Genomic DNA, 12,478 nt, shown 5'->3' on the forward strand with positions numbered 1-12,478 from the left:
CAATTTTTCACTGTAACTTTCTTGTGGGAGATTGATGGAATCCTTGTAGAAACAGCATACAAGGACATTTTTAGCCACTTACGCCGTTTCTCCAGGAGTTCTGCCAATCTTCTTTCAAAGTTGCAGCAGGAGATAAGGAGATCCCCCGCAGAAATTCTAGGTAAATGTAAACACTGCAAAGGTTAAGATGACAATACCCTTCAAATTATCCTCTATACATTGAGCAATTTCTCTCAGAGTGCATGAAGACATGAAATATTTCTCATGAAAAAATTATTGTTATTAGGTCTTAGCTTGCTTGACACATAGTGGGTTTGATTTAATATTCAGTGGAGCTAGCACAAAGGGTGTTCAGACAAAAAAATAATGTGCCCTGCACTGATGTTGAATTTAGTATATATTTCTGCAAACTTTGGACAGTGAAACCACAAGAGCTAAAAAAAAAAGGAGCAGTTCATACTACTAATCCCGGCATAGCGAACCATTTCATGAAAGCTTTTAGGAAAGGCTTTTAAAAATGCCACCAAGAAATAGAAGAGATGAAGCCCATTCTTCTCATTTCCACATTTGCAAGATTAGAAGCTAGAGAAAGAATAGCTTTTCCAAATATAGGGGGGCAGAAATTCGGTATCGCCCATTTTGTGACGCTAATATCGGCTGGGCACAAAGATTAGCGCCCGGTGCTAATTATCGCCTCCCACTGCAAAATTTGCCTCTTATCGCCCCTGGAGGTGATTTGAGTGCTAAATCAGGCGCTACACACCTCTCTTAAGGCGCAAACATCAGGGAGCGAGGCGCAAACTCAGAACGTTACTGAAGCTCAGGCAATGCCAATTACCATGGAAGCCAGGCACACTGGCGCCGTCCAGTTCTTAAAGGGGAGGGGCCATCTTGCAGCCACACCCTGCTCATTGCAGCCTTGAATCTCGGCCTGGAGTGACCTCAAAAGCAATTGTGTGGAAGCGCTAATGGATAGGCCCAGGGAAAGAGCTCGGCACTTAGGAACCTCAAAAGTGGTGCTGAGGGCCAAAACTCCTTAGGACAGCGTTAAAACCAAAACTCTTGCGGACAAGGAAAGGCAGGAAGCGCCCGCCTTTAAATAACGCTCCCTCAGCCCCTTCCCGACTTGAAAACGTTTCCCTCTACCTGTCATTCCTAGCGGCAGGTGCACGACTCAATATCCGGTCCGAGGTGCACACTCAACTGACGCCGCGATCGTGGTGGTAGTGTTTAACGCCGCAGCAAAATGTCTGGGCAATTTCGCGAGCGGCGCAAACATCGCAGCGCCCGAGCGTTAGTTGCTTTGTGCCACGTTAGCACCCTCTTAGGGCGCTAACGGGAGGTGCTAATCAACCGAATTTTTCCCCCATGGTCATTGATGTGTGGGGAAAAAATGGTGTTTGTTTTGTGTTGGTGCTTCTTTACTCTGGACCAGTGTTTTGAAGGAGTCAGTTTGAAACCAAATTTTATTGGGGATAAAATTTAACTTTGGTGGGGACATAGACGCCAATGGAAAGGAAAGTTTAATTTTAACCGAACCCCCCGCCCCCCACTTCTTGTATTGCCTCACAGTACAGCTTAATTGGAATTTTTAATAAAATTACGGAGCACTATATCCAAATACTCTACATCATGCTCAGCAATTTTATTTGTGTCTTAAAAACCTTAATGATTAATGACTAAATCATGCAGTTGAATTAGATATGACTACTATTTAACTGGTTGAGAAATGAACCTCAAATGACCCTGTTGTGCTGAAGGGTTTGTCTCCCACATAAACATCCTTGGATTACTATTGTGATATGATGGCTAAAAGTATAGTGACAGGCTGATTATTTTTCAGCTTAAATTGAACAATTTTTTACAGTAGGTGTTTCTAAATTACCATAGTCAACAAAAGTACCCTCTTTTGCATATCAGCATAAATCTTTTGTAAACTGGGAAAATAATTAGAAAAAGAGTGGCTGCCACATGCTGAAATTTTAATAATGAGACATCATCAGTAATCAAAGATGTGTCAGATCAGGGACAGATTTTAATATTTTACTGGTACACTGCTCAAAGTGACCATCAATCTTTTTCCACTGCTGCCTGTATTTCTTTAAATTCATTCCCGGGATGTGGACGTCACTGGCAAGGCCAGCATTTATTGCCCATCCCTAATTGCCCTTGAGAAGGTGGTGGTGAGCCACCTCTTTGAACTGCTGCAGTCCATCTGGTGAAGGTACTCCCACAGTGCTGTTAGGGAGGGAGTTCCAGGATTTTGACCCAGCGACGATGAAGGAACAGTGATATACTTCCAAGACAGGATGGTGTGTGACTTGGAGGGGAACTTGGAGATGGTGGTGTTCCCATGCGCCTGCTGCCCTTGTCCTAGGTGGTAGAGATTGTGGGTTTGGGAGATGCTGTCAAAGAAGCCTTGGCAAGTTGCTGCAGTGCATCTTCTAAATGGTACACGGTACACTGGTGGTGGAGGGAATGAATGTTTAAGGTGGTGGACGGGGTGGAAATCAAGTGGGCTGCTTTGTCCTGGATGGTGTCGAGCTTCTTGAGTGTTGTTGGAGCTGCACTCATCCAGGCAAGTGGAGAGTATTCCATCACACTCCTGACTTGTGCCTTGTAGATGGTGGAAAGGCTTTGGGGAGTCAGGAGGTGAGACACTAGCCACAGGATAACCAGCCTCTGACCTGCTCTTGTAGCCACAGTATTCATGTGGCTGGTCCAGTTAAGTTTCTGGTCAATGGTGAACCTCAGGATGTTGATGGTGGGGGGGATTTGGTGATGTTAATGCCATTGAATGTCAAGGGATGGTGGTTTGACTCTCTCTTGTTGGATATAGTCATTGCCTGGCACTTGTGTGGCGCGAATGTTACTTGCCACTTATCAGCCCAAGCCTGAATGTCGTCCAGGTCTTGCTGCATGTGGGCATGGACTGCTTCATTATCAGAGGGGTTGCGAATTAAACTGGACACTGTACAATCATCAGCGAACCTCCCCACTTGTGATCTTATGATGGAGGGAAGGTCATTGATGAAGCAGCTGAAGATGGTTGGGCCTAGGACACTGCCCTGAGGAACTCCTGCAGAGAGGTACTGGGGCTGAGATGATTGACCTCCAACAATGACAACCATCTTCCTTTGTGGTAGATATGACTCCAGCCAGTGGAGAGTTTCCCCCCGATTCCCATTGACTTCAATAGGGCTCCTTGATGCCACACTCGGTCAAATGCTGCCTTGATGTCAAGGGCAGTCACTCTCACCTCACCTCTGGAATTCAGCTCTTTTGTCCATGTTTGCACCAAGGCTGGAATGAGGTCTGGAGCCGAGTGGTCCTGGCAGACCCAAACTGAACATCGGTGAGCAGATTATTGGTGAGTAAGTGCTGCTTGATAGCACTGTCGATGACACCTGCCATCACTTTGCTGATGATTGAGAGTAGACTGATGGGGCGTTAATTGGGCGGATTGGATTTGTCCTACTTTTTGTGGACAGGACATACCTGGGCAGTTTTCCACATTATCAGGAAGATCCCGTGTTATAGCTGTACTGGAACAGCTTGCCTAGAGGCGCGGCTAGTTCTGAAGCACAAGTCTTCAGCACAACAGCCGGGATGTTGTCGGGGCCCAGAGCCTCTGCTATATCCAGTGTGCTCAGCCGTTTCTTGATAGCACGTGGAGTGAATCGAATTAGCTGAAGACCGGCTTCTGTGATGGTGGGGACCTCGGGAGGATCATCCACTCGGCACTTCTGGCTGAAGATGGTTGCAAACATTTCTGCCTTGTCTTTTGCAGTTGCATGCTGAGCTCCGCCATCATTGAAGATGGGGGTGTTCATGGAGCCGCCTCCTCCCAGTAGTTTAATTGCCCATCACCATTCACAACTGGATGTGGCAGGACTGCAGAGTTTTGATCTGATCCGTTGGTTGTGGGATCGTTTAGCTCTGTCTATAGCATACTGCTGTTTAACCTGCATGTGATCCTGTGTTGCAGCTTCCCCAGGCTGGCACCTCATTTTTAGGTACGCCTGGTGCTTCTCCTGGCATGTCCTTCTACACTCCTCCTTGAACCAGGGTTGGTCCCCTGGCATGAAGGTAGTGGTAGAGTGAGAGATATGCCAGGCCATGAGGTTACAGATTGTGGCAGTAAACAATTCTGCTACTTCTGATGGCCCACAGTACTGCACGGATGCCCAGTTTTGAGCTGCTAGATCTGTTCTGAATCTATCCCATTTAGCACGGTGGTACTGCCACACAACATGATGGAGGGTGTCCTCAGTGTGAAGACAGGACTTCATCTCCACAATGACTGTGCGGTGGTCACTCCTACCAATATTATCATGGACAGATGCATCTGCGACAGGTAGATTGGTGAGTCATAGAGTCATAGAGTTTAACAGCACAGAAAGAGGCCCTTCGGCCCATCGTGTCCGCGCCGCCCATCCATCCCTGTCCAGTCTAATCCCATTTTCCAGCATTTGGTCCATAGCCTTGTATGCAATGGCATTTCAAGTGCTCATCCAAATGCTTCTTGAATGTTGTGAGGGTTCCTGCCTCTACCACCCTTTCAGGCATTGAGTTCCACATTCCAACCACCCTCTGGGTGAAAAAGTTCCTCCTCAAATCCCCTCTAAATCTCCTGCCCCTTACCCTGAATCTATGCCCCCTTGTTATTGACCCCCCTACTAAGGGGAAAAGTTCCTCTTTATCTACCCTATCTATGCCCCTCACCATTTTGTACACCTCAATCAGGTCCCCCCTCAGCTTTCTTTGCTCCAAGGAAAACAACCCCAGCCTGTCCAGCCTCTCTTCATAGCTGAGGCGCTCCATCCCAGGTAACATCCTGGTGAATCTTCTCTGCACCCTCTCCAGAGCAATCACATCCTTCCTATAGTGAGGCGACCAGAACTGCACACAGTACTCCAGCTGTGGCCTCACCAGCGTTTTGTACAGCTCCATCATAACCTCCCTGCTCTTATATTCCGTGCCTCGGCTAATGAAGGCAAGTATCCCATATGCCTTTTTAACCACCTTATCTACCTGTTCCGCTGCCTTCAGGGATCTATGTACATGTACACCAAGGTCCCTCTGACCCTCTGTACTTCCTAGGGTCCTACCACTCATTGTGTATTCCCTTACCTTATTTGTCCGTCCAAAATGCATCACCTCGCACTTTTCAGGGTTAAATTCCATTTGCCACTTTTCCACCCATCTGACCAACCCGTTTATATCGTCCTGTAGCCTGAGGCTTTCCTCCTCGCAATTTACCACCCCACCAATTTTCGTGTCATCTGCGAACTTACTGATCATACCTTTTACATTCTCATCCAAGTCATTTATGTAGATCACAAACAACAAGGGACCCAGCACCGATCCCTGAGGTACACCACTGGACACAGGCTTCCAGTCACAAAAGCAACCTTCGACCATCACCCTCTGCCTCCTGCCACTCAGCCAGTTTAGGATCCAACGCGCCAAGGCACCCTGGGTCCCATGGGCTCTTACCTTCTTGACCAGTCTCCTATGCGGGACTTTGTCAAAAGCTTTACTGAAGTCCATGTAAACCACATCCACAGCATTTCCCTCATCCACCCCCCTAGTCACCCCCTCGAAAAATTCAATCAGATTTGTCAGACATGATTTACCCTTGACAAAGCCATGCTGACTATCCCCGATTAATCCTTGCCTCTCCAAGTGGAGACTAATTTTGTCCCTCAGAATTTTTTCCAATAATTTCCCTACCACAGATGTTAGGCTCACTGGCCTGTAATTCCCTGGTTTATCCCTGCTACCCTTCTTGAATAATGGTACTACGTTAGCTGTTCTCCAGTCCTCTGGTACATCCCCTGTGGCCAGAGAGGTTCTGAAAATTTGTGTCAGAGCCCCTGCAATCTCCTCCTTTGCCTCCCACAGCAGCCTGGGATACATCTCGTCCGGGCCTGGGGATTTATCCACTTTTTGGCCTGCTAAAACCGCTAGCACCTCCTCCCTCTCGATGCTAATATGTTCAAGTATGTCACAGTCCCCTTGCCCGATTTCTATGTCTGCATCGTCTTTCTCCATAGTGAACACAGATGCAAAAAATTCATTTAAAACCCCGCCTACATCATCTGGCTCTACACACAGATTGCCACTTTGGTCCCTAATGGGCCCTACCCTTTCCCTGGTTATCCTCTTGCCCTTAATATACTTATAAAACATCTTAGGATTTTCCTTTATTTTGCTCGCCAGTGTTATTTCATGGCCCCTCCTCGCCCTCCTAATTTCTTTTTTAAGTATGCCCCTGCACTTTTTATACTCCTCTAGGGCTTCTTCCGTCTTTAGTCTTTTGTAACTGCCAAAAGCCCCCCTTTTATTTCTAATACATTTTTGTATATCCCTTGTCATCCAAGGTTCCCTTTGCTTGTTGGTCCCACCCTTGACCTTTACAGGAACATGTTGGCGTTGTACTCTCTCTATTTCCCTTCTGAAAGTCTCCCACTGTTTTGATGTGGATTTTCCTATAAGTAGCTGCTCCCAGTCCACTTTGGCCAGATCCTGCCTTATCATATTAAAATCGGCCCTCCCCCAATTTAGAACCCTTATTTCCGGGCCGTCTTTGTCTTTTTCCATGACCACCTTAAATCTCACCGAATTATGGTCACTGTCGCCAAAATGCTCTCCTACTGACACTTCCACCACTTGCCCGGCTACATTCCCCAGAATTAGGTCCAGTACCGCCCCCTCTCTTGTAGGACTTTCTACATGTTGGCTCAAAAAGCTCTCCTGGATGCACTTTAAGAATTCTGCACCCTCTAAGCCTTTCACACTCTGACTATCCCAATTTATATTGGGGAAGTTGAAATCCCCCACTATTATTACCCTATTATTTTCGCACTTTTCTGAGATTTGCCTACATATCTGTTCCTCTATCTCCCCCTGACTGTTTGGGGGCCTATAGTACACTCCCAGCAAAGTGCTTGCCCCCTTTTTGTTTTTAAGTTCTACCCATATGGCCTCATTAGAGGAACCCGCTAATATATCATCCCTCCTTACAGCAGTAATTGACTCCTTAATTAATATTGCAACACCCCCTCCCCTTTTACACACCCCTCTGTCTCGCCTAAAGATTCTATACCCCGGAATATTGAGCTGCCAGTCCTGACCCTCCCTCAACCATGTCTCCGTGATAGCAACAATATCGTACTCCCATGTGTTCAACAACAACTTCAGTTCATCCACCTTATTTGCAAGACTCCTTGCATTAAAATAAATGCCTTCCAGCCCTGCCATATTCTCTTTTGCCTTCACATATTTGCTCTGCCTTCCCAGCTGACTTGTTTTTCCCTCTGTATTTGGCTGTAAATCACCCCCTACTATAGCTCCACTCTGTACCCCATCCCCCTGCCAAGGAAGAGGTCAAGTAGGTTTTTCCCTCTGTTGGTTCTCTCAACACCTGCCGCAGGCCCAGACTGGCAGCTATGACCTTCAGGACTCAGCCAGCTCGGTCAGTAGTGGTGCTACCGAGCCACTCTTGGTGATGGACATTGAGGTCCCCCACCCAGAGTACATTCTGTGCCCTTGCTACTCTCAGTGCTTCTTCTAAGTGGTGTTCAACATGGAGGAGTACTGATTCATCAGCTGAGGGAGGGTGGGGTAGGTCGTAATCAGCAGGAGGTTTTCTTGCCCATGCTTGACCTGAAGCCATCAGTCAATGTTCAGTACTCCCAGAGCCACTCCCTCCCGACTGTATAGCACTGTGCCACCACCTCTGGTGGGCCTGTCCTGCCGGTGGGATGGTGATGGAGGAGTCTGGGACATTGGCTGAAAGGTATGATTCTGTGAGTATGACTATGTCAGGCTGTTGCTTGACTAGTCTGTGGGACAGCTCTCCCAATTTTGGCACAAGTCCCCAGATTTTAGTGAGGAGGATTTTGCAGGGTCGACTGGGCTGGGTGTGTCTTTTTTGTGTCCGAAGCCAGTGCCAAGGTCGATTTTATTCTTATTATCCGGTTTTATTCTTATTATTGTTTTTCGTAGCAGTTTGATACAACTGAGTGGCTTGCTCGGCTATTTCAGAGGGCAGTTAAGAGTCAACCACATTGCTGTGGGTCTAGAATCTCATATAAGGGTAAGGGCAGCAGATTAATGGACATTAATGAATGAGATGGGTATTTATGACAATCTGGTAACTGATTTTAAATTCCCCAACTGCTGTGGTAGTATTTGAACTCACGTTTCTGGATCATTAGTCCAGGCCTCTGGATTTCTTGTCCAGTAACATAACCACTATGCTACTGTACCCCTGTCTGAGACAATGGCCAATGTTCTAACAAGGAGCTATGACTGTTACTGGTTTGGAAATGCAAGATGCACAAAAAAATAATTTGCCCTGCTTTTATGCTGACATTGAATTTGGTACGTATTTCCACAAGCTTTGGAAATTGCCTACATAACGGCAAAGAAAAATGAGCAGTCCATGCCATCAATCCCAGCTGTTATAAATCTCATCATCATAATGAAACTACTCATGAAATAACACTGGACGGCCAGCTGGTGGCGCCGTCCAAGGAGTATAAATACTCGGGCGTGGGCCCAGCTTGTCCAGGGACATTTTGTAAGACAGGAACTAGTGAAGTACAACTAGACCTCCATGTTCTGAAACAAGTTGATTAAACATAGAAAGATAGGAGCAGGAGTAGGCCATTTGGCCCTTCGAGCCTGCTCCGCCATTCAATGAGATCATGGCTGATCATCCAAATTCAGTACCCTGTACCCTAGCCTTGCTTTATACTCAAACCAAGTGCGTAGTGAGTTTTATTACGTCACCAGCGAAAACAACCATTTCATAAAAAGCTTTTAGGACAGACCTGTAAAAATGCCACCAAGAGATAATATCCACATTTCTTATCCATATTTGTAAGGTTACAAGGCATTTCAACTCATGCCACTTTCAAACTCCGTCACAGAGCAACTTTGTCAGAGGACTGAAAACAACAAGCTGAATGCATCTGAACATTTTAGGGAGCATACCTTTCTTACTGGTTTTAAGCACTGAAAATGTTAAATAGTGAAATGTTACTTTAAGGTTTAAAAATTCTACATTGCCCTATTGAGGGGAGGGAGATTTCCTCTGTGTGCTATTTGTTAAAAATAATATCGTAGACCCATTCTTCTTCTTCTTCTTAGGCAGTCCCTTGGAACCGAGGATGGCTTGTTTCCACATTAAAAATGAGTTCTCAGGTGACTGATGAGTCCAATGCGGGACCTACAGTCTCTGTCACAGGTGGGGCAGACGGTGGTTGAAGGGGCGGGTAGGTGGGGTGCTTCAGTTGACATGCGCTCCTTCCGCTGTTTGTGCTTGCCTTCCACTTGCTACCAGCGAAGAGACTCGAGGTGTTCGGCGCCTTCCCAGGTGCTTCTCCTCCACTTTGTGCGGTCTTGGGCCAGGGATTCCCAGGTGTCGGTGGAGATGTTGCACTTTTTCAAGGATGCTTTGAGGGTGTCCTTGAAGCGTTTCCTCTGCCCACCTGGGGCTCTCTTGATGTGTCAGAGCTCTGAGTAGAGCGCTTGTTTTGGGAGTCTCGTATCGGGCATGCGGACGATGTGGCCCATCCATCGGAGCTGATCGAGCGTGGTCAAAGCTTCGATGCTGGGGATGTTGGCCTGAGCGAGAACACTGACGTTGGTGCGCCTATCCTGCCAATGGAGTTGCAGGATCTTGCAGAGGCAACATTGATGGTACCTCTCCAGTGCTTTGAGGTGCCTGCTGTACATGGTCCATGTCTCTGAAGCATACAGGAGGGCGGGTATCACTACTGCTCTGTAGCCCATGAGTTTGGTGCTGGGTTTGAGGTCCTGGTCTTCAAACACTCTCTTCCTCAGGCGACTGAAGGCTGCACTGGCACACTGAAGGCGGTGTTGGACTTCGTCATCGACGTCTGCCCTTGTTGACGGTAGGCTCCCGAGGTATGGAAAGTGGTCTACATTGTCCAAGGCCTCGTCATGGATTTTGATAATCGGGGAGCAGTACTGTGTGGCGGGGGCAGGTTGGTAGAGGACTTTTGTCTTACGGATGTTTAGTGTAAGGCCCATGTTCTTGTACGCTTCGGTGAAGGTGTTTACGATGGTTTGGAGTGTCGTGTGCATACTGTAATTCGATGACAGAGGATGGGACGACCTTGGATCTGAACTGGAGGTGACGGAGGTTGAACAGATTCCCATTTGTTCTGTAGATTAGCTCCACTCCAGCGGGGAGTTTACTGTGGGTGAGATGGAGCATTGTAGCCAGGAAGATCAAGAAAAGTGTTGGTGAAATGACACAGCCTTGCTTGACCCCGGTCCATACATGAGACCCATTCACAAAGAATATGGCTACAATTGCATTACACACAGTGGAAATCTGTTCTCTTGGTTGGGTAATGGTGCAGGGCATGAGAAGAAAGACAGAAAAAAAGGAGATAAACTTGGCGGAGGGGTGAATGTTTTCAAAACTAGTATTTAATTGGAACAAAAAGCAAAAAAACTGTAGATACTGTAAATCTGAAACAAAAACAGGAAATGCTGGAAGCACCCAGCAGGTCAGTCAGCATCTCTGGAGAGAACAGACAAGTAAATGGGCCGGATTTTCCGATCGGAGGCTTCCTGTGGGCGGATGCCTCCGATCGGAAAAAGTCTACGAACTTACCTGCTGGCTCCGTAGGTCCCGAGACTTCCAATCCTGGGCCTCTGCTCTACGAAATGCGCAGAGTCCCAGGTATCCCAGGGGCGCATGCGGTTCACAAGCGTCCCTGGGATCATGTGGGCCATGGGGAACCAATTAAAGAAGGGAATCCCCCTGCACACTTTTGACAGATCTCTACGCATAGCTCTGTCAAAAGTATGAATGGGGATCACTTAAAAAACAGTTAAACATTAAATAACTTTTTTTTAAATCACGTGTTTAAAATTACATTAAATTAAATATTTTAAACAAACATTTTTTTTTTGAAAAAATAATTAAAGTTTTTTACAGGGCTTACCTTTTTTAAAAGTATTTTAAAATTATAAATGAGTGAGAAAAGGTTTTTTTTACTTTATAAAACTCTTATGCTGGTAAAAGCAGGCCTTACGCCTTCAAGGCTTTCAGCGGGCGGAAGTTGTGCAGAAATTGCAACTCTCTGCCCGCGGAGGCCCTTTTCCCGGGCATGTGGGGCATGTGTGTGATTCTTGACAGATCGCAAGTGCCGGGTTTTAGCGCATGCGCTTCGCATGCCTAAACCCGGCACTTGCGAGGCACCTACATATGCACCCGTGGGGGTTGGAAAATCAGGCCCATTGTTTCAAGTGTAAACCCTCTCATCAGAATTTTGTCAGATTTGTCCTATATAATATTGGATTAAGATTAATATAGAATAGAGGATAGTCGCAGTGGGTGAATTCTATAGGTGGTTGTGATAACAAGCTGGTGTCGTGGATATATCTATATAACTGGCACAACTTTGGGATAGAGTAACGAGGCAGCTACATAAACCAGATCTAAATAAACTTATGGTACTAAGAGATATCAAACTCTTCAGGGGTAATTTTCAACTTGACCGCCTGGGCGGTAAACTAGCGAAGCGGATTGCCCACCTATTCTAGAACCCACCTGATTTTCATCCCATTCAAATCAGTCTATAATGGGTGGGTGATCTGCACCACCAGATTACTGCCCAGATGGTGAAGTTGAAAATTACTCTGATCATTTGCAGGTTTATTCACACAAGATGAGAATAACTCTCCTTGGAAAATTCATTTTTCTTTTGCAGCATTTTTTCCAATATGTCAAGTACCATATTTTTTGGAGAGCTTTTAATTAAAAATACCCACACCATAAAATTATGCATTATTGTCTTAATCTTCAAATCTTTAAACTTTCCAGGTATAGCAACCGAATTTGGTTCAGATTGTAAGTGCTATTATTAGGGTAGGTTTTATTTCTAGCTGTACGTGCAGTATGTGACATAATCTGTTCAACAGAGTCTAGGAAAAATATATTCCGCTAAAAAACAAGAACACGTTAAACACTAATGAGACACCATAGATGAATAAAGCCATAAGGGAAAAACTGAGGGTAAGGAAAGTTATGTGAATGTGAGCATAGAGAGAGACAGAATGGGTAAGGGTGCATGGATGTGACTGTGAAGTGGGATGTGGAAGAAGAGATTGCTGAAGCTGAGTGCTGTTGGGGAAAGGCAATGAGGTTGAGGGTGATGGAAACGTCATACTTGCTTTCCCTGTGCGGTGAAGGTCATGGAAGAGCTTCCTGCACTGCAGCCAGGTGCGACGGGTGACACCCAGAGAGTTTACCTCTGCTGCCACCTCCATCCAGGCAGCCGTGAACTCTTTGGGAGGCCTCTTCCTCCCTGAGCGAGGGTAGAGGACCTCCCTGTGGGCCCTTACCCCATCCACCAAGGTCTGCAATGACGTCTCGTTGAATTTGGCCGCAGCTCGGCCTCTGCCGCTGGCAGCAGCTGGTGCAGGC

At 46.5% G+C, this 12,478-nt stretch overlaps 1 protein-coding gene across 6 annotated transcripts in view; it reads left to right on the forward strand.

Moving 5' to 3' along the window:
* The window catches only part of ablim2 (actin binding LIM protein family, member 2), a 647,794-nt gene that overhangs the window by 297,524 nt on the left and 337,792 nt on the right, over positions 1 to 12,478 (forward strand). The gene's annotated exons all lie outside the window — the stretch shown is intronic.

This window comes from Somniosus microcephalus, chromosome 2, assembly GCF_052327205.1.
Source record: "Somniosus microcephalus isolate GS21.2 chromosome 2, FLI_Smic_1.0, whole genome shotgun sequence".
Taxonomy (NCBI): domain Eukaryota; kingdom Metazoa; phylum Chordata; class Chondrichthyes; order Squaliformes; family Somniosidae; genus Somniosus; species Somniosus microcephalus.